Here is a 23,296-nt window from a genome sequence, read left to right as displayed (position 1 = left end):
TCTCCTATTTTTTTTCTTTCCTACTTTTATTACCTACTCGATGAAGTCAGTTGAAGTAGTTAGCCCAAAGGGTAACTTAGCAAAGAATGAAACATAAGGAGAATGGTATTATTTTTGTGTATGAGACTAAGGTTTGAGTTGCTTGTTGACCTCTGTTGACAAATTGGAAAATACAGTTAAATCCACAAATTAGGACATGGAGCTGGAAGGCCCAAAAGGCTGTGTATGTATGTTTGTAACACAAGATACGTGTGTGAGTATGTATGGCCATGTTTGTTTGTATGCATGCGTTTGTGCCTGTCTATATGTGGGAAGGTGGGATTTGGAGTATGCATGTCTGTGGCTGTCTGTGTGCCTGTGCGTGCTTGTCTGTCTCTGTGTGATCCCAGAAACATACAGATCCTCAGAAATGTTACATGTTATAAGGGCACAAGCTATCATGCTGTTTTTTTCTGTACTCATGATCACGGGTATAGTTGGGTTTTTAGGGGTGGGGGAGGGGAGACTTGGGGAGGGGTGGGTTATGATAGATTTAGGTGTGGGGGGGAGGGCTGGGAGGGAGAAGGACCTCAACGGCAAAAAAAATTATTTTTATCTTTTCAGTTGCATCTCAAGTTGGCTTCTCAATTTTGATACCTATGACTAATCTATGTTTGCTTAGTTGGAACCTTCGAGGCCTGAATATTCCCCAGAAACGAGTAAGTTGTTTGGAATTTTTGCATCGACAGAAAGTAGATCTTGCCATGATTCAGGAATCCCACCTGTTGCAAAAGGACATAACCAGAATGCAAAACAAACATTTTAAGGTAATAGCCTCTTCTGCTTCCTTGTCTAAAAGTAAAGGAGTTTTGATTATTGCAAAGCGAAGTCTTTCATTTACTTGCTTAGGCTCTGGTGCTGATTCTGAGGGAAGGGTAACTTTCATTAAGATGATTATTGATGGCCTAAAAGTTGCTTTTTTTATCAGTATATGCTCTGAACTCCTTCTCTCAATCTTTTTATGACTATATACGTTCCTTGATGCTTGACCTGGTAGACTTCCGCTTGGTGGTAGGTGGAGACTTCAACGCGGTGTGGAATCATGATATGGATAGAACAGGGCAGTCTGAGACATGGGACCAGAGGATGGCTTCAAGAGCTTTACGGACCTGGGCCGATGATGTAGGAGTGTTTGATTTATGGCGAACCCTGAACCCTTCTAAAGGTTTTACTTTATTTTCATCGCGGCATAAAACTTTCTCTCGGATCGATTATATGTTTTCTTCTAGAAACACCTTTGAAGCAATTCATAAGGCTGAGCATTTACCAACATCCCTTTCAGATCATCGTCCTGTCCTGTGCAAGGTAAAAATAAATAACTCTAAACGAGCACCTAGATGGCGATTGAATACTACATTACTTAAGAATGATAACTTTATTGAAGAATTCAACACTCAACTTTCTGAGTTTATCTCAATTAATGAGCCATCAGTTGAGGATGCCCGGATATTGTGGGATGCAATTAAAGGTTTTATTAGAGATAAATCTATCTCCTTCTCCTCTCATCTCAATCGTTTACGTCATAAAAAAGTACAGGATTTATAATCTGAACTAGCCACCATAGAAGAAAACTTGCAAATAAATTTGACTCCTGAGGCAGTTGCACAACGTACATTGCTATTAAAGAACCTTGATCATTTACAAAGACAGCAATCTGAATTAATTATTCACAGAACAAGACAACATTTCTATATGAATAACTCAAGACCTAGCCATATGCTAGCCCTAAAGATCAAAGCAAATGAACAGCTGGCTAATATTGCTGCTATCCGATCAGCCAATGAGGATGTTCTCACTCAACCTAAAGAGATAAACGCTACTTTTGTTTCCTTCTTTTCAAAGTTATATGCTTCTGAAATAGAACATGATCAGGCGAGATGCAAACGTTTTTTAGATCCACTTCAATTCAATAAAGTACCTCCAGACATGTCAGCCTCATTGGAAGCCCCTGTAACCCTTGAGGAACTCAAAAAAGCCCTACTAAGTATGAACAAGGATAAATCGCCTGGTATCGATGGTATCCCACCTGAATTTTATGTTGCTTTCTGGGCTCTGCTAGGACCTCCAATGTTAGCCATGGTCAACACTGCCATTCAAAAGGGATCTTTGTCCTCTAATACAAATATTGCTATTGTTTCCTTATTATTGAAGAAGGACAAGGACCCCTTGGATTGTGCTAGTTACCGGCCTATTTCTCTTTTAAATGCAGACTTAAAAGTTTATGCCAAAATCCTAGCATCAAGAATGGAGCATCTTATGACAATTCTAATACACCCAGATCAAACCGGATTCATAAAATCACGTTTAGCCTCTGATAATGTACGTCGGTTATTACATATAATACATTCTGTGGAAAATCTCAACTCCTCCAGTGCTATACTGTCCTTGGATGCTGAAAAAGCCTTTGACCGGGTAGAGTGGCAGTATTTGTGGTCAGTTTTGGGTTACATGGGCTTTGGACAGGGTTTTATCAACATGATCTAGGTTCTTTATACCAATCCCACTGCCTCAGTTCTAACCGGCAGCATATGTTCTCCTCTGTTTAACCTTGCGAGAGGCCAAAGACAAGGCTGTCCTCTGAGCCCTTTCTTGTTTGCCATCGCCCTGGAACCAATGGCTCAGACTATTCGCCAATCAACTGGTCATGATCCAATCAGTGTCCGTAACTCAAAGCATTACATATCTTTATTTGCGGATGACACCATTATTTTTTTGCAAAATGTACGGAAGTCTACCCCTTATATATTAGCATTATTTGATGACTTTTATCATATAGCAGGATATAAAATCAATTGGTCCAAATCCACAATAATGCCTTTTAATATAGGGGATTCAGCATCTCTCAGGGATCTCAACTTGAAGGTGGTCAATCAGTTTAAATATTTAGGAGTTGACATCTTCACCTCCCTATCATTGACAGCACATGAAAATTACAATAATGTCTACCAAGCCATTGCATCTGACATCGATAGATGGGTCAAACTTCCAATTTCACCTCAAGGCCAGATATCAATCATTAGGATGAATGTACTCCCTCGTTTGAATTTTATTTTTTCGATGATCCCTCTTGCTCCTCCCCTTGGATATTGGAAGAAATTGCAGGCAAATATAAATAAATTTATTTGGCAGAATAAGAGGCCACGAATTAAAATTTCTACTTTACAGAGGCTAAAGACATCAGGGGGCCAAGGGGTGCCAAACTTCCAACTTTATTATTGGTCCTTCATGCTCCGTTCTTTAAGTGTATGGTTCAACCCTGCTTCATGCCCAGCATGGCGCTCGGTTGAAGAAAGCATGGTGCATCCTCTTAGGCTGCAAAACCTTATCCATTCCAATATCCCTTTGAATCTAGCCAAGGTTAAGTTTGGGCCTATTATCTATAACTCACTAGTGGCATGGCGCTCAGTATGTCAAGATCTTAAAATCGAAAATAAATGGCATATTGATACTCCAATATTTCATAATCATGACATTTTAGTGGGAGGTCAGCCCGCTGTATTTCCTGAATGGAGCAACAGGGAAATTTTCACTTTGCAGGATATCTGGGGACAGGATGGTCTACTTTCTTTTCAGGATATCCAACAAAAATTTAACGTCCCCAAATCCTCCTTTTATTTCTACTTACAATTACGTACTGCATTACGTTCTTATGGAGTACTGGGGGGGAGTAACCTGGGATTTCATCCAATCACCAAAATCCTTAAGCAAGTAACCAAAGGAGTGGTGTCAAATATTTACAAGTTCCTTTTAAAACATAAAGAATCAGCTCTCTCCTTAAATACTTTGTGGACACAAGATTTATCACCATATATATTAGATATTAATTGGCAGTTAGTATGGTCAAACAACAGTCTTTCATCAAGGAATCTCGATCACCAATTCATCCATTATAAACTTATACATAGATTATATTACTCTCCGAGGAAACTCTACCAAATGAAAATACTTCAGTCTCCCAATTGCTCATTTTGTCCTTATGGTAATCCAGGGACATATATCCATATGATATGGGAATGTCCAAAAGTAATGGATTTCTGGAAAATGGTTTGTGAAACACTTTCTACCATTGTTGGTAATTTTATTCCTATGCTTCCACAAGTGCTGCTCCTTAATGATAGCTCTGATTTAGATTTTCACACAAGCGGCTGTGGCTAGCAGGCCTTACAGCAGCAAAGAAAATGATTGTCTGTAGATGGAAACCTCCCCATATTTTATCTAAGCGGGAATGGTTGCTCTCCTTTCTGGATATAGTGTCTATTGAAGGGTCCATTGCAAGAATGAACGATGCAAGGATTTCAAACATAGATTTCTGGGATGCTGCATTGACAAAGATCAAATGCCTTGTTTAGTTGCTGATATGGGGTCCTTCTGGGGTTGAGGGGTGGGATGGGGGTGTGAGGGGCGGTGGGTGTGTTCATTCAGAACAGAAATATTTGATTTATCTCTTTATTTTAACATGGGCTATTTTTTCCGTTTAACACATTGAGTGCCAAGGACGTCTCTGGACGTCCTAAAAAAATGTAACGAGGAGTGCCAAGGACGTCTGTGGACGTCCTAAAATCATAATTCATATTATTCCATAATTCTGCTGTTTAAGGTCGTACCTAGCCAGTGAGCATGAATCCCTTCAAGGGATCACACGGCGCCACCTTAAACATCGACAGGGAAGCTGCGCCACCCACCTCAGATCCTTTACTTTGTGCATGAGACAGCAGGGAAAGACGTGATCAAAGAGGAAACCGATGCATGCTTCAGCCAGAGCCTATAGATTGCTCTGTCTGCAGCGGAGAGTGGGCTCGGCTGCATCCGCGCTCACAACTGAGCTCTTATGCTTCTATCTATCTCCACACGCTTCCCTGCCAGAAAGCCAGCATCCGAAGCCGAACGGCCAAGCCTTTTCGTTCAGTCGCGTTTTGCATTTCCTTGATGCGCGCTGGGATCCGTCCGGGGCAAAAACGGAGTCGAGAAAACAAACTCTGTGCGTGTGGGGAGGAGCCCACAGCTCAGAGGTGGAGAAGGGGGGGGGGGGGGGGGGGGGGGGGGGGGGGAGAGGGGGGGGGCACGCAGGCTGCACAGAAACCACACCACGCCACCACATCAGAAAACACCAGCCAGAGTCAGTGAATGTGCTCGAAATTAGAGTGCAAAAGGTATTCATAAAAGTGACTATATCTTGGAAAGTAAAAAAAAACGACAGAAAACCCTTGAAAGTGCACTTTTTTCAGAGGCTGTCATTTCATAATGGAACTGTCTAGAAACAAAATTTCTTCTTTGGAAGAAGCAGGAGTGTTCAATGTTTCATTAAAGTCCAGCCCCGTCAATATAGCCCTAATAGAAAAAATTCTATAGCTGTTTTCAACTGAATGGAAGTGAATCTGGCACAGGCTGCAGACAATTTTACTGAAGCGCTGTGGCACTCAGGGCTCTATTCTCCCACAGGCCATCGGCGCTATTACGGGCCTTAACCGCAAAAAAACGTGCCTTGTGCCTGTTTCGGCAAGATAGCAATAGGCTTTAGGCTGCCAAATGCGCTTTAGGCCGAATGGGCGTGGCGCAGTCCCAAAGTGGGCGTGTCGGCGCTAAATACCAGCCTAGTGATATCTTGGGACCTGGCCTACATTTAGCGCTTTGCGCTTTTGAAAAGCAGGCCTATTCTCTGCCTTCACTGCTTCTTCTCTGTCACCCTTCTCTCTCTCTCTCTCTGAGTTCCCAGCATGCATTGTGTTTCTTCATTTCGCTACTAAATAGCCACCAAATGAGCCAAAATAGATATAAAAGGTAGTTCTAAATTAATGTGTAATGGTAACACAGCCTGCCATTGTCAACATTTCAATATTGGACCAAATAAAACATCGAAATGAAAACACCACCCTATGTGAAACATATATGTCCTCCTGGGCCTATATATACCCCTTGTCGAGTTAACGTGATTTAGAGAAGTAACAGCGGAACGCGCTTCGGAACGCGCTTCTAATGGCATCTGCTATACTGTGATGTCCCTCCAATAACTTGGCCCTATTTCACATTTAGTTTTACAATAAAAACACATTTATGCAATGACTTGACATAATGTAGGGTATATTTATGTGCATCATCCTTCCTGCAGCAGGCGAGAGAAAATGATATCTTTCTGGACAAACTTTCACCAATCTAATAGGCTATATTTTTCTAGCTGATGCATAGAACATTATTTTCACTTTGATCTTGCTATAGTGTAGCGTATTTACATGCTTGCAGTATTGAAACTGCAGTTAGATTGGTTTGAGAAGCATAATAATATGGAATAATAGCCTATAATGCAGACAGACAGGCTGGATGAAGGGAGGGGGGGGGGGGGGGCAGAGCGTTTGGCTTTCGTCTGGTTTTGCGGGATCACTGGAATTGGAGCTAAAAAGGCAAGCGTGCGATTCGTTTATTGCACTTATCCAATGAGCATGACGGTGCATAATTTTACGCCTAAAAGGCGTGGTTGTAATGCTTTGGGCTGCATCTAGCGCCAGCACGACGATATCAAGTGCGCCTGTCCACGCCCACTGCTTTGATCTGCGCCTGCCGCTCGGCCTAGAAACTGCGCCGATGCAACGATAGGGGCCTCAATGTGTTAATCTTGCTTTCACTAATAATTTTGTTTTATTCTTATTTTTGATACTGTGGTGACATATTTACTGTATCTTGAATATTGCATACCTTCACCTAGTTGAAGAAGTAATGTATGGTGTATTTCATGGCAGGTGTAATGTCTATGTTCTCTTTATTATCAGAAGTGTTCTGACTGTCCTTGTTTTATTATATATGATATATAAAAATAAAAACAATTGATCATAAAAAAAAGAAAACACCAGACTGATACCTGTGAGGGGAATTTTGTAAGAATAACATTGATCAAAGTGGACTTAGTCAGATTTATGGGGTCATATCTGGTGGGGACGGAAATTATTTGGTGGAGGTTTAGGGCATCCAACTGCTGTAGCACTTTGTCAGGTGGGGTGAGTATGTCCCAGTTGAGATCGCCTAAAACCTAGTTCCTCATTGCGCGGCTCGCGAGACGCTGGCGGCTCTCAAAGCTTTAGTTGGCGGCTCTAAGAAATTGCAAAAAAAAACTGGGTTTTTTTTCCTTCTTTTTTCTGCTCTCCCCAAAATTTCAATAAACCTTTATGGCATATTAATTACAATACAACAATACTGGTGTTGACAGTAATGGAAGGTGCCAAATCATTCAAAACAATAAGCATTTTGCTTTTAGGAGTATTGTGCCAGCGTGCAGCGCTGTTCCAAAACCTGTCAACGTGTGTCGTTGCCTGGGAAACGCACATCCCATAATACAACTGTTCGCATCGCATCCCATAATAGTATGATGATACTTGGGATGCCATTGCGAACATAGATGTGAACAGGTTATCTAAACCTTCAGCGTCGCCAGCGACGGCCCCCACCGTTGCGGTCGGGGTACGTTTCGAAATCCCTCTAGGCCTGAACGATTTTCTAGGGGAAACTGGTATATATATGTGTGTGTGTGTGTGTGTGTTTGTGTGTGTGTGTGTCTCTGTGTGTGTGTGTGTGTGTGGAAAACAATGAAACAAAAAAATTGTAGTCAGATGTGCTTGGTTGGGGTGGCTTTTGGTGTTTTGCGGTAAAAGTGGCTCTCCTATTTACTTTGTCCTGCCAGTGCGGCTCTCATCGAAGAAATAGTGAGGATCACTGGCCTAAAAGGACGAGCTCAGATTTAGTAAAGGGAGCCAGAGTGCTACTTAGGGTTGTCAGGGTGGAGGCTGGAGCTGATGGGGGTCTATTGCAGCCAGCCACTGACAAGCAGCAGTTGTTGGAAAGCTTGATGTTTAAAACTAGTAGATCAAACTGTTTGGGAATGGATTTAGCTAAGGCAATAGAGCACTGAAGATGTTCATTGGTATAAATTGCTACCCCCCCGCGCCTAGATGATCTATCTTGCCTAAACAAATTATAACCTGGTAGCTGTATCTCAAGGTAATGGATGGACTTTCTTAACCAAGACTCAGTGCTGACTAGTACCTCGGGGCTGGAGTCATGAGCCCAGACAGACAGCAGATCTATTTTTGGTACTAAACTCCTCGCATTAATGTGCAGGAAACCCATGTTTTTCTGGGCACAAAAATCATCAAAGCAAATACCAATGGACAGGTCTGGGATGGAGGGAGCAGTATTAGCAGCAGGGCCAGGATGGACATAAACATTACCTGATATCATTAACAGCAAAACAATCAGTGCCCGGGAGAGAATGGTGAATTGACTACATTGTTTGTTCACAACAGATTTCAGTGCAGATGGTAACATGATCATTTTGCAGAGTAATCTCAGGATGCAACATGATAACAATGATGGAGGAATGGGGCAAGAGTTACAGTTAGTATACCAAACAGTGTCCTTGTTGTAAAAAGAGAATCTCTATAAGAGTCCTCAGCATAGATCGATCCACGATTAACAGAAAACAAGTGCTCGTGCAGTGTTGGCAGGGCACTGCAGAGCGTGCTGGGGTTCCCCGACAGGGGGAGCATTGCCGGCTCACCCCCACTACGGAGATCGGACCCATAGTTCCAGAATGGCAACGCGAGAAAAAGCGCAAGACAGAGGATCATTGTCAGAAGGCTACAGTCCAAAACGATTGGTTGGAAGAATAGAGCTCGCCACAGTTCACGGAGAGAGTCGCAATTTGTAGAACGATCAGATTTGTATCAGTGTGTGTGTGTGCGCGCGCGCGCGCGCGCGTGCGTGCGTGCGTGCGTGCGTGCGTGCGTGGAGGGGGCAGGGGGAGTGAGAGGAACAGCAGCTAGCAGGCAGCAGCTAGCAGGCCGCATGTGGAGGAGAGCAGAGAGGAGGTACCTGACCCAGACTGGTAGCAAATAGACAGGCAGGCAGGCAGGCAGGCAGGAGACCGGCAGGCCAGACACAGGAGAGACACCGGGGCAGAGGAGATGCTAAGTAGTTGAGCAGAGCATGGAGGCAGAGAGTAGCAGAGATTGTGTAGACTTCCCAGGCCAAACACTGAGAATGATCACCTCAGTCAGTAGTCCAGTGAGAGGTGAGGAGCAGTTTTGGGGGTTAAAAGCCATAAAACACGTAGAAAACAATGTTTATGTTGTTTATTAATATTATTATTATCATCAATAGTAATCATAATAATAACAGTAATACTACTACTACTACTACTAATAATAATAATAATCCATCCATCCATCTTCAACCGCTTATCCGGGATCGGGTCACGGAGGTAGCAGTGCAGCAGGGGACCCCAAACTTCCCTTGCCCCGGCCACATTAGCCAGCTCTGGGATCCCGAGGTGTTCCCAGGCCAGCGTGGAGATACTGTATATAATCTCTCCACCTAGCCCTCGGGGGAGCGTACCTATGTCCCCCGGGTCCTATATTCCCCGGGTCCTATGTTCCCCGTTTTTGTGGGACCGGGGAACATAGAACCCTTCCTAACCTCCCCCAGACCCTAACCCAAAACCTAACCTCTCCCACCCCTCACGCCTAAACCTAAGGTCGGCATTGCGGGTGGTCGGCATAGCGGATAGACACCCCAAATGTTACGGAGAGTGTTAAAAACGGGGAACATAGGACCCGGGGAACATAGGACCCGGGGAACATAGGGATGACCCCGCCCTTGGTCTGCCACGTGGTGTCCTTGCAGCTGGACGTGCATGGAACACCTCCCTAGGGAGGCCACCAGGTGGCATCCTTACCAGATGCCCGAACCACCTGAACTGGGTCCTCTCTACATGAAGGAGGAGCTGCTCTACTCGGAGTCCCTCACGGATGACTGAGCTTCTCACCTTATCACTAAGGGAGATGCCAGCCACCCTCCTGAGAAAACCCATTTCAGCCGCTTGTATCCACAATCTTGTTCTTTAATTTCAAAGGATATAGGGCTTATAGAGTGTAGGGTATATAGGGATCTCTCTCTCTCTCTCTCTATATATATATATATATATATATATATACATTAGGGCTGTCCGCCTTAACGTGTTAATCGCGATGCAATTAAGGGCCGACCATAACGCGCTATATATTTTTTTATCTCGTCAATCACATGCCGCTAGTTTGTCCCTTCGACGCACCCGTACTTGAAGTCAAGCCGGTCGCAGCAGTTTCCTGTCTCCTGCTGTTGCAGGCATGGAAAAGAAAGACAGCAACACGCTTCTAAATGGCTCGTTTTACTTATAAAAACTATCAAATGGCACAGTGGACAAGTCAACAGTAGTTTGCACCTTGTGTAAAACGGATTTAAAATATCACCGAAGTACATCGAGTTTGAGCTATCACCTAAAAGCTAAGCATACCGGAGCAGCTAGCGTCGCCGTAGCCTCAACGCGAGACTCATCATCAGTCATTCCTCCTTCAGAGTCTCGGATGTGCGGGTCCTCTAGCCACTGGGAGGTCGGCTCCAATGGCTTCACGCGATATAGTTAGTTAGTTAATTTTATTGACAAAATATTAAAAAATATTTGGGTCCAAACATAAAAAAAATCACAGAATTAAATAAATAACACAATACTATACATCAGTCATCAGTTAAATTATATAATCACAAATACAATACTGACATTAACATCAATCCACTGAGACTTGCTGGTGCTCCAACTCTATAGGCAAGCATGCAACATGAGCAAAACTCTCCGATCAGTGTTCACAAAGATAGAACTCAGTTGGGTAGAGTCATGTTCATATTTTGTCGGGATCTCCTGTGTGAGAGGACACACAAGTATGTGTTCCTCGTTCTGTATGCCATTCCTGCAGCAGCACACGAGGTGTTCAGGTGGAGTACGGCTCCATCTCCCCATTTCCACTCGTAATCTGTGAGCAGATAACCTGAACCGGGTGAACGTTATTCTGAGATGGTCTTCTATAAATGGTGCATTTCTGGAATAGAGTGGGTGAACGGACATGTCTGGGTTGATGGCTTGGTAGGTCTTGTACCTTGTTCCCTCCTGTGCCCACAACTTTTCGACTATTTAAAAAAAAAAAAAATCGTCAATGTGATTGCGCTTTCCTATGATCTCAGTTATATGTGACATCATGACTTTGTTTTGGTTTCTTGTCATTTCGAGCACAAACCACAGAGGGTCGTCTAGCATGCCCTGATGCTGCTGCATCTTAGTCAAAAACCTGTGTTGCTTTTCTCTCACCAGGGCCTCTACAGAGGGAAGTCATGCCTCCATCAGGCAGGTTAGGTTAGGTGTTGTTGACCTCACCCCTAGAAGGGACTTCACTGCTGTCAGGTAGAGAGATATCACTGGCTTAAGGGGGACTTTGAGCCAAGACTCACATCCATACAGAGGTTACACCCTGCCTTTTCGAAACCCCCCCACTCTGAAGATCGACCTCCATTCTCCGTAATGGAGGGGTTTTCCCATTTTTTTAAAGGCACCGCTATTCCGAATGGGGACATCCCCTCCATTTCGAAACCCCCCCACTCCGAAATTGATTTTCAAGTCCATATTTCTCAGAGTTTCCTGCATCAAACACTGCAACTCATTGTTTTTTATTGAAAATATGCATAGGGGGCGCTAGACCATCGGGAATGGGGAAGCTAAATTTCATCAGATTTTCATAAAACAAAATCAGTTCAACCCGACTGGCATTCACAAATAAGAACGTCCTCATCTTGCTAATATATGACTCAATGAACCTTATTCAACTGTGAGCATTTGACTCAAAATTACAATACATTTTTTCCAAACACTTTTCACGGTATGAATGTGGGCGTGTGTAACAGCTCACCTTTAGATGTGTAGAAAACATCTTTATGATTAGATCCTGTCGGCGTGTCAGGAGATAATCAGTTGAATATGCTGCTGTGGAACAGATCCTTGTGCTCTCGGATTACGCATTTGACAAACTTAACAAACTGTATGGCAAGACAACATAAATGAACAATGTTTAGTGATTGTAGAGATATCTCTGTGCACCTGCAGAAAACTGCGAGCCAGGAACACCTGGTATTTAGATCAGCAGAGTGGCAAGTCTGTGTGCCAAAAAATAAAAATAAAAACACTGCTCCGGGCCCGATATGCGCTTAACTGTGTGCGTTGTCAAGGTGTAGCCTATTTCTTTGCGGAGTGGGGGAGAAAGCAAGCAGGACAGCTGTGCCCAGTCCTTGAGCAGCGGCTCGCGCGTGATTCTGAACAACACAGAGTGCAAACATGTCTGTGATCCACAGCTGATTTTAGGATGTCCAACGTTCACATTCCTGTATCTATCTGAATGCAGCAGGCTCGTGTTTACTGCTATAGCGAAATTATATGAAGACAGTGACATAAAAAAAACAATGAGTTGAAACGTTTATTTCAAGCTGCAGGAATGCAGGAAACTCGGAGAAATATGGACTTGAAAATCAATTTCGGAGTGGGGGGGTTTCTGAGTGGGGGGGTTAAATCAATTTCAATTTCGGAGTGGGGGGGGTTTCTGATTGGGGGGGTGTCGGAACGGTGGTGTTTCGGAATGGAAGGCGGTCCCCCATACAGAACAGCTGATGAAAAAGCAGCCTTGAAGACCTTACGTTTCACACAAAATGGTGCATCATAGTTAGTGGACAGGAAAATTACCAGCTTGTTTAAATGCTTTGTTTAACATTATATTACATTACGTCATTTGGCAGACGCTTTTATCCAAAGCGACTTACAATAACACATTTTTGTCAGCAATAGAGCAATCAACTATGGAGCACAGTCTATGACAACTACAACTTCTGAAGGAACAGTGGTACAAGTTTAGGTTAGTTTTTTTTTTTTTTTTTTTTTTTTTTAGAAAGAGAGAACGAAGTTAGATCAAGAAGGGCCCAGATGGAGCCTGAAAAGGTGTGTCTTTAGTCTTTTCCGAAAGATCGGCAGTGATTCAGCTGTCCTGACCGAAGGTGGAAGCTCGTTTTCTCTTTTACAGACAAAGCAAGTGATGTTCTAGCCTTTCCATCAGCAGTGAAAATGGCTCCAAGATATGTGTAACTGTCACAGTGCCTTACAACAAATGAAGTTGAACCCAGCTGAATTGGCTGCCTGTCTTGATCTGATCCCAATATAGCCATAAACTTTGTTTGACCTTCATTAAGGACCATGCCATATTCATCACAGTATTCCTGTAAATACTTCAGCTTCTCGCTTAATATTTCTCTTGATGTTGCAAAAATAACAGTGTCATCCACTAACATGAGCACATGAAGCCATTTTAAAAATCCATCATCTCCACATTGTTTTAGCTTTCTAATAAGCATGTCAACAAACAATACAAATAGAAAACAGGATGTGGGAGATCCTTGCCTCACCACTAAGGAGGCTGTTATTGTGGTAGAGCCCAGGATACTTGTAGTCACCCTGTACATTGACATTAGAGCTAAAATCATTTCAATCATGAGAGACTCTGAATATAATTTTAACAAACTTTATTGAATCAGAATAGACGGTTTGAGTATGGCGTATGACTCCATGATGTGACGCTCCTCTTGCTTATGAGAGAGGGCGTCGGTGCTGTATGAGATAGGACATCCCCCGGGGGGTCCCCTCCCGGGGGGGGGTCCTCCCTTCAACAACTGGGCTGCTGTCCTCATCAGCCATGCGTCCTACATCCATCCAGAGCAAGCTGCTATATTATCAGCCCAAAGATGCCTCCTTCCATGATTGGTAGGAAGTATTAATGCATTTCGTTGGTGGTGGTCTTCTCTCCCAATCCCCGTTTGGTGCCCATGCCCGGGCAATTTGCATATAACCCCATAAGTGTCCTTGCCATTGCTTAACCTCAGTCAGCCCACGTCCTGACAATTTGCTCAACCCATTATCTCTGCATTCTGCTTAAACCTGTCAGCCCACGTCCTGAGAAGTCAGTCCACATCCTGACAACTTGCTCAACCCATTATCCCTGCATCCTGCTTAAACTTCAGTCAGCCCACGTCCTGACAAGTCAGCCAATGTCCTGACAATCTGCATAACCCATCATTCCGGCATTTGCATAAACCTCAATCAGCCCTTGGCCCCCTTTTCCTCATCTCTCCCCATCATCACATGACAAGATCCTGGTTCATCCTTCACTTCAAGACCACACTCCAGAAATGCAACATCCCTGCAGAGAACTATTCCAGTCACTCCTTCAGGATCGGAGCAGCCACATCAGCAGCCATGCAGGGGGCGTCCTCCGCCTCCCTTCAACAACTGGGGCGCTGGTCCTCATCCGCCTATGCATCTTACATTCGACCAGAGCAAGACACCATATTATCAGCCCAAAGATCCCTCCTTCCATGACTAAAGAGGCAACAAGCACTTCGTTGGTGGTGATCAAACTCTCCTTTTCCTCATCAATGCGCCCATGCCCGGGCTATCCACATCCACTCCCTTGCATCCCCGCTTTGCCTTAAAAAACCCCGGTCAGCCCCTCATCTCCCGACATGCCTAAATTCTCCCCCTGTCAGCCCACGACCTGACTAAAGCATACCCCAGGCGAGCTCCATGACCCCCGTTTTCACTCTCCCAGTTCCTGAAATAACTTTAAATTCCTTTGGGGGATGTCCTATCTCATACAGCACTGACGCCCCTCTCTCATAAGCAAGAGGAGCGTCACATCATGGAGTCATGATGTGACGCTCCTCTTGCTTATGAGAGAGGGGCGTCAGTGCTGTATGAGATAGGACATCCCCCTTAACTCATTCAGGGCCAATGACGTCTTTGACGTGTTATCAGGAATAGCCCAGAGGGCCAATGACGTGTTTGACGTGTTTTTGTTTTTATTACTGCAGCGCGTAGTTCAAACACTTCCTCAGCCTGTGACATAGTATCAGGTCCCTAGCATCTAAGACAACACGTGAACAAACACATACCGCAGCTGTTGTTTTGAAATTGAGCAAGAGGAAAAGCAGAAAACGGATAAACGCTTCCTTGTGCACTATGTGCAGACAGGAGAAACGCCATTGAAACGCCCCTCGGCGCGCTGCAGGAGCTGGTCGCTTTCCTGTGTGCCAGCCGGGAGAAAACGGGAGAAAGTAATCCAGAGATGCGTTTGATCATCGGAGGAATGAGGAAATGATCGATCAGAGGGCGGTGAGGACGTGTTGAATAGCCGAGGGGAAAACGGGAACGATCAAATAGCAGGGAGGATACAGGGAGACATGGACGAGGACGGGTGGACCAGAACAAAACAAAATAAACACACGAACAGCTAACAAGCCAGAAGCGGCAGTCACAGCAGCCCGCTGTCCGTTCTCAAGAGCTATTCAGTTGGTTCATGAAATCGCTGGGCTGCGTGCCCTCCAGTGTTGCTCCTGGCCAATCCCGGCGCCACAGGGCGTGGTTATTGCTTATCCTATGTGGGGTTAGAAATCACGCAATGAAGGGGGATCGTGTGTGTGTGTGTGGGACTGAATGAAGCTTTTTGCTCTGGAGATGCTGGATGAATGCGTGATGATGACACAAGGTGAGTGATGACTGCACAAGTGTGATTTAAGCTGTGGTGATGGGGGCTTTATATAGTACCAGGAGAAGGGCATTTATGATGTCATAACTGATGTCATTTATGATGTCATAACTGATGTCATTTGGGAGAAGGGCATTTATGATGTCATAACTGATGTAATTTGGGCAACTGACGTCACACTGCAAAGGTGACGTCATGGAGATGGTGACGTCGGAGATGGTGACGTCATTTAGTGACGTCATTTGGGCTGAGGGGTATGACAGCATGGGGTGCTCTATTAATGCCTTATTTGGTCTTCCATGATTGAAATTCAGTCTACGACTACACATAGCTCCACACCCCAAACTCTTTAGGATTTTAAACAGTTTTCCTCTGGGGACTCTATCATAGGCTTTAGAGAAATCTATAAAAGCAATGTACAATTTAACTTTGTTTCTGACACTGTATTCTATAAGAAGTTTTAGTGCTACAATGTATTCAATACAGCCTCTTTTGGGTTGGGCTCCCGCTTGTTCTCTGTATGGCTTATACCAGGCAATTAGTCTATTATTCAACACATAGTCATACAGTTTTGCAGCACTATTGATCACACTTATTCCCCGATAGTTATCACAGTTCAGAGGGTTACCTTTCTTAAAAAGCATAATCAGTCTGGCAGGGGTCCAACTCATTGGATAGCCCATGGCAAAGATGGGGTTATACATGTTATCAATCACAATAAAGCTGTACATTCCTCACACACAATGTTGTTATCCAATGCTACGGCTTGTAGCATTGTCGTTTTTAGCTCAGACAGCCTTCTTCGGCTGTGTCATTTTGGGTTTCGACTGCTCCACAGCGCCGCCGTCGCAAGTATCGGTTCTGGAGAGTGTACTGCACTGTTTACAATTGTGCATTTATTTTCTGTTCGTTCAAGATATATTTAGTAGGTATTGTTACCGCCTGTCTACATTAGGGATGGGAATTGATAAGATTTTAGCGATTCCGATTCCATTTTCGATTCTGCTTATCGATCCGATTCCTTATCGATTCTCTTATTGATTCTCATTGGGCAAGGAAAAAAAAAAGAGTACAAACGGGTTTATTAACATTAATTTTCTTTTATATTATTATCATTATAATTATGTATTCTTATTCAGCTCTGAGATCAGATTGCTCTTTTCAATCCCATACCAAGCAGGGATCAGTGTGTCTGTTAAACTGGCTTTGTTTGGGGGTTTGTATTTTGGGTTGAGCATCTTTGTCATCTCCCTATAGAAAATATATAGTGGGAATGAATGAAACAGAACTAGTGGTTAGAATGACAACTTGCAACTTTGCCATTTTACTTTAGCTGGCATGTCAGACAAACTAGTCACTGCTCGGTGACATTCGTTTACCCTCGCCTCGGTCATTTTACTCTTCCCTGCCTGGGTGAATGGAGGGGCTAGAAGTGCGCAGCACAAGAAGTACTCCCTGCAGCCTCTGACCCAGAGCGACTACCAGCCTCTGAACCAGTCTGACTCTGAACGTCATCATCCTCTAAATTAAATGGATGGAAATGGAGTATTGGTGAAATCTGGTTTATGCAATGAAACAAATGGCACAAACAATAAACACACAATAAACAGGGTCTGGAGGAGCGCTGCTGTTAGCCGCGCTGCTGTTAGCCAGGTGTCACTCCGTAGCACATCAGAAACGTGACATTCCTCCAAAATTATTGCATGCTGTGTGGGCAAATGTTTCTGCATATTGCTAGTATTTCCCCCCTTTGACGAAATAGAGGTTTTGCAAGCATTGCAAGTGGCACTGTGGTCATCGTTTTGCTTCTGCCTAGATGCCATGGTGGTTGCGGTCTAAACAAAACAAGGCTGCGTTGCGTGCGTGTCGCAGCGTGTGACGTCATCGCGCATGGAATCGATAGTGGAATTAAAGATTTTGGCTAACGATTCCAAGGAATTGATCCACTGGGACCCGGTTCTCAACAAGAACCGGTTCTCGATTCCCATCCCTAGTCTACATTGCACTTCTATTGAATTGAAAATAAATCTAAAATTCAAGATCACAAAGTACATTTATTTGCATTCATTTGATTCCCAATCAGGACACACTGCTAAGAATTATTAATCGAATTAAAAATGCTTTGAAATGCAAAATAATGGCATTTTAAACATGCAATAGAAAGATGCGATTAATCGCGATTAACTAGTTAATCGCAAGATTCATCGCGATTAAGAAAATTTATCGTTTGACTGCCCTAATAATATATTATTATTACACACTATATGTGTATATATATATATAGTATATATATATATATAGTTATATTGGGGCAGTTGGTGGAGAGCTTTGTAAGTGATGATGAGGATTTTGTAGGTGATGGAGTTGTTGAAGGACTGGGGTGATGTGGTGCCAGGATTTGGTGTGGGTGAGGAGACGGGCGGCTGCGTTTTGGACCATTTGGAGTCTATTGATGAGGGTGGAGTTGGTGCCGTAGAGGAGTGAGTTGCAGTAGTCCAGACGGGATGATATACATGTGTATATATATATATATATATATATATATATATATATAGTGTGTGTGTGTGTGTGTGTGTGTGTGTGTGTTTGTGTGTGTAAACACGCAACATCAAATGCCTGTCATCATGTCATCACTAGGGACCGGTAAAAAAACAAAAACAAAACGATAGCAGCAACGTCCAGGACCTTGTCGATACTCCTGGTACCGACTAATCAGGATCCGGTACCAATTAATACCGGTGCTCGATACCCATCCTTAGTAATAATAGTATGTTTTGGTAATTTGAGACAACAGATGATTTGTGTCTGTTATTTGGCTCCGCCAACAAAACCAGTTCCCTCAGGATTGCACTATACCGGGCCGTATTGTCTGGCCCATGCTGGTTAGCAGCTGCGCATGCGTTCGGACCTGGTGGACAAGGTGCCTGCGCTCTGTAAATGTCACTTTTTCTGTCACATCGCGGGTCATTATGGTTCCAAATATAATTATGAGAACATGAAATCGATATCTAACTAACCATCGTCTGCTGGGAGTCCCGACAGATAGATCACATCTCCCGCTGCTGTTTGTTGTTGATGATATGTGGCATGATTCCACACGAGCGGTAATGGAATTGAAAAGTCCATAATCTTGACATCAGATATCTATAATAATGCCAAGCTAAAAGCTAAGCTAACAACATCACCGAGCGACTCAACTCTGATCTGCCCCGGATGGGGTCACAGTGCCCATCTTCCCCCTCTGTGAAACCACACTTCTTCAGAGAAACCACAGAAGGGGGAAGATAAGCACTGTAACCCCATCCGGGGCAGATCAACGCCGACTGCTGTGTTGTTGTTAGCTTAGCTTCTAGCTATTAGCTAAATAATTATATTTACAACCATAATGAACCGTGATCTGACAGAAAAAGTGTCATTTACAGAGCGCGTGCAGCATGCCCCGCAGGCTCCCGTTCTAGCCCGTTTGAGGAGTGTACTCGGTGCGACAAATCTTCTGTGGGGATCCGAATGAACCCAAAAGTATTTGGGGGTAGAAAACAATATATTTTAAACTGGAAATGAGGACCCTGGTGTAAAAAACCGAAATTCTCCTTTAACTGGAGCTGTCCACCATCTCGATGTGAGAGGTCCTTTGCGGCCCATTAGATGGCACTCTGAGCCCACCAGTGGGCCACGACCCAGTGGTTGAGAAACACTGTTGTAGAATAACCTAATCGTGGTCATGTTAAACAAGAACTTCTTCTATTAAACATTATTTATTTCAGACATGGACTGCAGTTCAAATTGCTTTATATACACAGCATACAACAAAATTGTGAGAAACACTACAGAATTTAAGCAACCTTGGGTTCTGTGAAAGGTGCTATATAAATCCACAACATTCTTATTATAAAAGGAATCCATTCTGATTAGAGGAATACAGCCTACGCTAAAACATTTAAAACACAAGTAACCATACATACAGGGGAGATTTTCAAGTGTTCCCCAATTCTAAACACTAAAGGGTGCATGAAAGAAAGGAAAAAGGGAAAAACACAAGAGGAACAGTGGACACAAGTATCTCCTTTTGCCTGATGCGGCTGGATCTGCCAGTGTTTTGTCATTAAGAAGGTGTTAAGAATGCCCCAGACCCTTCTTACAAAACCTTCTTAACGAAAGATCATCTTAGCGCTAAGAAGCAATCGGGAAACGTGTTGGCTTCTTACGGGAGCCTTAAGAAGGGTCAAAGAAGCTTCTTAGCGCTAAGAAGCTTTTGGGAAACGCAGCATTCTTAACGGAAGATAATTTTAGGATAAGAAGCAATCGGGAAATGCGTTGGCTTCGTTGGCTTCTTAAGGGAGCCTTAACTCATTGAGTGCCAGCCACTTTTGGAAAACGGATGCTCCCAGTGCCAGCCCTTTCAGAGCGTTTTCAGTGATTTCTCGAGGCCCACAGAATATTGTGTGATATTACTATGTAAACACCGAACACGCACAAAGAACGATGAGACTCTATTGTATCATCAGCAAAAAAAAGTTTATTGATATCATTTTCCATTCTTTAGTTATCAGCCGGAGAAGATAGGTTGATTTCACCAAAAACAGACGTTTCAGACTAGAAGCTGAGATAATGAGCCTTTTGTGAAATGAAGCATTTCAAGCAAATCACTGACTCTGAAGCTAATATTTTCTGACCTGAAACATCTGAACAGTAATTTCCTTCAATAAAACAGCACCCCCACCCCCAACAACTGCAAACTCCTCCTCTGTGGGAGTGTCTCTGGTGGCTCTGCTCGAATCTCTGCTAGCTGCGTCAGGCGACGAATCTCTGCATGGAGCTGCCTGGGATAAACTCATCCCCACACCAACACACAGCTTGCATGCCAGAGCTGGGAGAAACTCACCCCCACACCAACACACAGCCTGCATGCCGGCGGAGCTGGGAGAAACTCAACCCCACACTAACACACAGCCTAACACGCACCCAGCGTCTATTTTCGGAGCGCTCCGTTTTTGTGCGCCGGCTCGCAGCGTGACACCGAAAAGCCAAACTGGACTGCTGAGAATGGTTTGGCCCTTCGGCGTCGGGTGCTGCTTTTCTGGCGGCTAATCATGTGGAGAAACTATGCAGCAGAGACAGAGGGGCTCAGTTGTGGGAGCGGATTGACTGCTGTTCGCAGTTAACGTTAGCTCCAGCCAGAGCAATCTATACGGCTCTGGCTCCAGCATCGGTTTCCGTTTCATCACGGGGCTTCTTCTGCTGTTTTTCCTCACCTTTCTCTAATCTGGAGAGCACTGTCGCCACCTAATGGGTCCGTAAAATAGCTTCTACACATTCGACATCCCCCATACTTTCACAGGAGATGCATCAGGCTTTGATCCACGTCCCACCGTCAAAAAACGCAATTGACGACTTTAGTCGTCATTGGCACTCTACGTTACTATTTGAATTGACGACGATAGTCGTCATTGGCACTCAATGAGTTAAGAAGGGTCAAAGAAGCTTCTTAGCGCTAAGGGACTGTTCGTTATTTAGAAGGGGGTCACTGGAGGGATTTGGTGTGCTCTGAAATAAAAGGCTGTGCCCCTTCCCCAATCAAAATATATTTTTCCTTGACCCTCCCCAAGTGATTTGAAAAATATGATTAACCCTCCTCAAACAATATTGTGGCGAGCGTGGACGAATGCGGACTGACACCGATATCTTACTTTTAACCAAAGATATGCAGAAACTCCGGCCAGAGGTGATCAAACACACTAACAGTCTCAGTCGTGGTGGCTACATTGATAGTAAAACTAAACATCCTGGCCACACAAACATTGCCATTACCACATAATGCAATCAAAACATGAGCACAACATCACTAAACCACGTTTTTAACTGTAACAGTAATAAGCTTCCCACAAGAACATGAACTCCCATAATCCTTTGCGCTTCTTAGAGCAGAACTGTCACCAATCAGAGCGACCGCCTCCTCTGGTCGCTACATAATGCTATTTTCGCTTGTGAAACAATCTTCAGTCTGTGTATATCAATATTTGTGTTTAAATAGCAGTCAATGACTGATGGAAAAAAGTTAGCCGGTTCTATGTGGCGGACTCTCCACTCTCTGTCCCCCCTCTCTCTCTCTCACTCCCTCAGCAGACAGGCACAAAGCCACACATGTAAAATCTCCCAGCATCCATTGAGCTACATTTCGATAACAAATAGCATCCAAATTTGCCTAAATAGATAGAAAGGTAGATAGAAATAATGTTAACACAACATGCAATTGTCGAACATTTCAATATTGGACAAAATAAAATCTCGAAATCAAAACACAACCCTATGTGAAACATATATGTCATCCTGGTGGTATAAATATCCCTTGTAGACTTAACGTAATTTAGGAGATGAGTGAGCCGTTAGACTTATCTGGCGCAACGATAGAGCCCATATATATTTTGTGATGCCATGTCTGTTTGTTTGCTCGACTTTTCGTGCTGGAAATGTAGCCTACTTCCATATTGTGGCACCTAGAGACCACAGCCACAGGCTCCAACGCCGTTAAGGCACACACACCAGAGCCCTGTACTACGAAACTAGTTTAACAGATCCGCGATAAGTCCCTTTGATCTGGTTTGACTGAACAGGATCAAAGCTATCTAGTTAACTGATACTACGACGCTGGTTTTTTACTAGGTAAGTGGACCTGGGATCTGCCTGTGCACGCGCACGTTTTTCGCTCGTGCACAGGCGCGCGTCCACGCGAAAGAGGTGCGGTAGCCAATCACATTATGAACAGCTGAGTTGATCCACGCCCACACCCATTTCCACACCCATTTCCTCGTTCCATGAAAGCGCAGTGCATGATCAGAGTTTTAGCGGATATTTAATGTATCCGCGATTTAATGTCAGAATGAAAATCCGCGTTGGATAGTCTGCTGAAGGGCTGTCTAAAGCAGCAGCTTGTATTCACATCAGTCATTTGATTTAGGCTACTTTGATCAGCGATTTCTGTCTGATACAGCTGCATACATTGATACAGCAGCAACAAATGTAATCTCAGTCTATACATTTCCACAATCTGTAAGCCTATTTAGACCATAGATTTAGAAACGCATGCTCAATGAATAATGATCTCTATCACTCATGTGTGTGGTTGCACTGATCGAATAATTCATATATAAAATAGCCTTTTCTGGCATGTAGGAGAATATCACCCTCACTCCATTTGAGGGTCCATTCATGATATGCGCCGCGGTGATTAATAGTGATCATATTTCTCCACGCATCGTTGAGCTGTTAAGACAAAGTGGTAAGTAGGCTTAATTTAATTATGTAGCCTACAGAGCCACAAATGTTTTTCTTGTTATATTCTCAGTTGACTGCAATCTATTTTTCATATGGCGATCTTATATGAACGGTGAGTGACTCCAGAGAGCCGATTATATGGGTCTGTCATGGATTTTGATCTTATCCTCTGAAGCTAACCTGGTCGCGACCAGGTTAGCTTTGCAGCGTCAGTTGCCATGGTGATTGAAAGTTAACTTGCTTTGTAGTACGGCTAAACCAGGTTTAAACTCAAACTTACTCGGATAAGGCATTAAACTAGCTTCGTAGTACAGGCTACAAGAAGCAGCTTAATATTAAAATAGGAATCTTTATTATCGACAAAAATATATATATATGTTTTAATTAAAACAGCTCATAGCATCACAGCACAGGTTGGTTGACACTTACATATCACCACGTCATGATAGCACGCAGCAACAATAATTACATGTAAGGGCTCCCGCAGGATGGTGGTCTTACACACTAAGTTATACAATCAAATCAAACTAATGTATCACAATGAGTCAGCCACTCGT

The sequence above is a fragment of the Poromitra crassiceps genome (assembly GCF_964638095.1).
Source record: "Poromitra crassiceps genome assembly, chromosome: 2".
In the NCBI taxonomy this organism is placed as follows: domain Eukaryota; kingdom Metazoa; phylum Chordata; class Actinopteri; order Beryciformes; family Melamphaidae; genus Poromitra; species Poromitra crassiceps.
Note: the sequence above shows the minus strand (reverse complement) of the source record.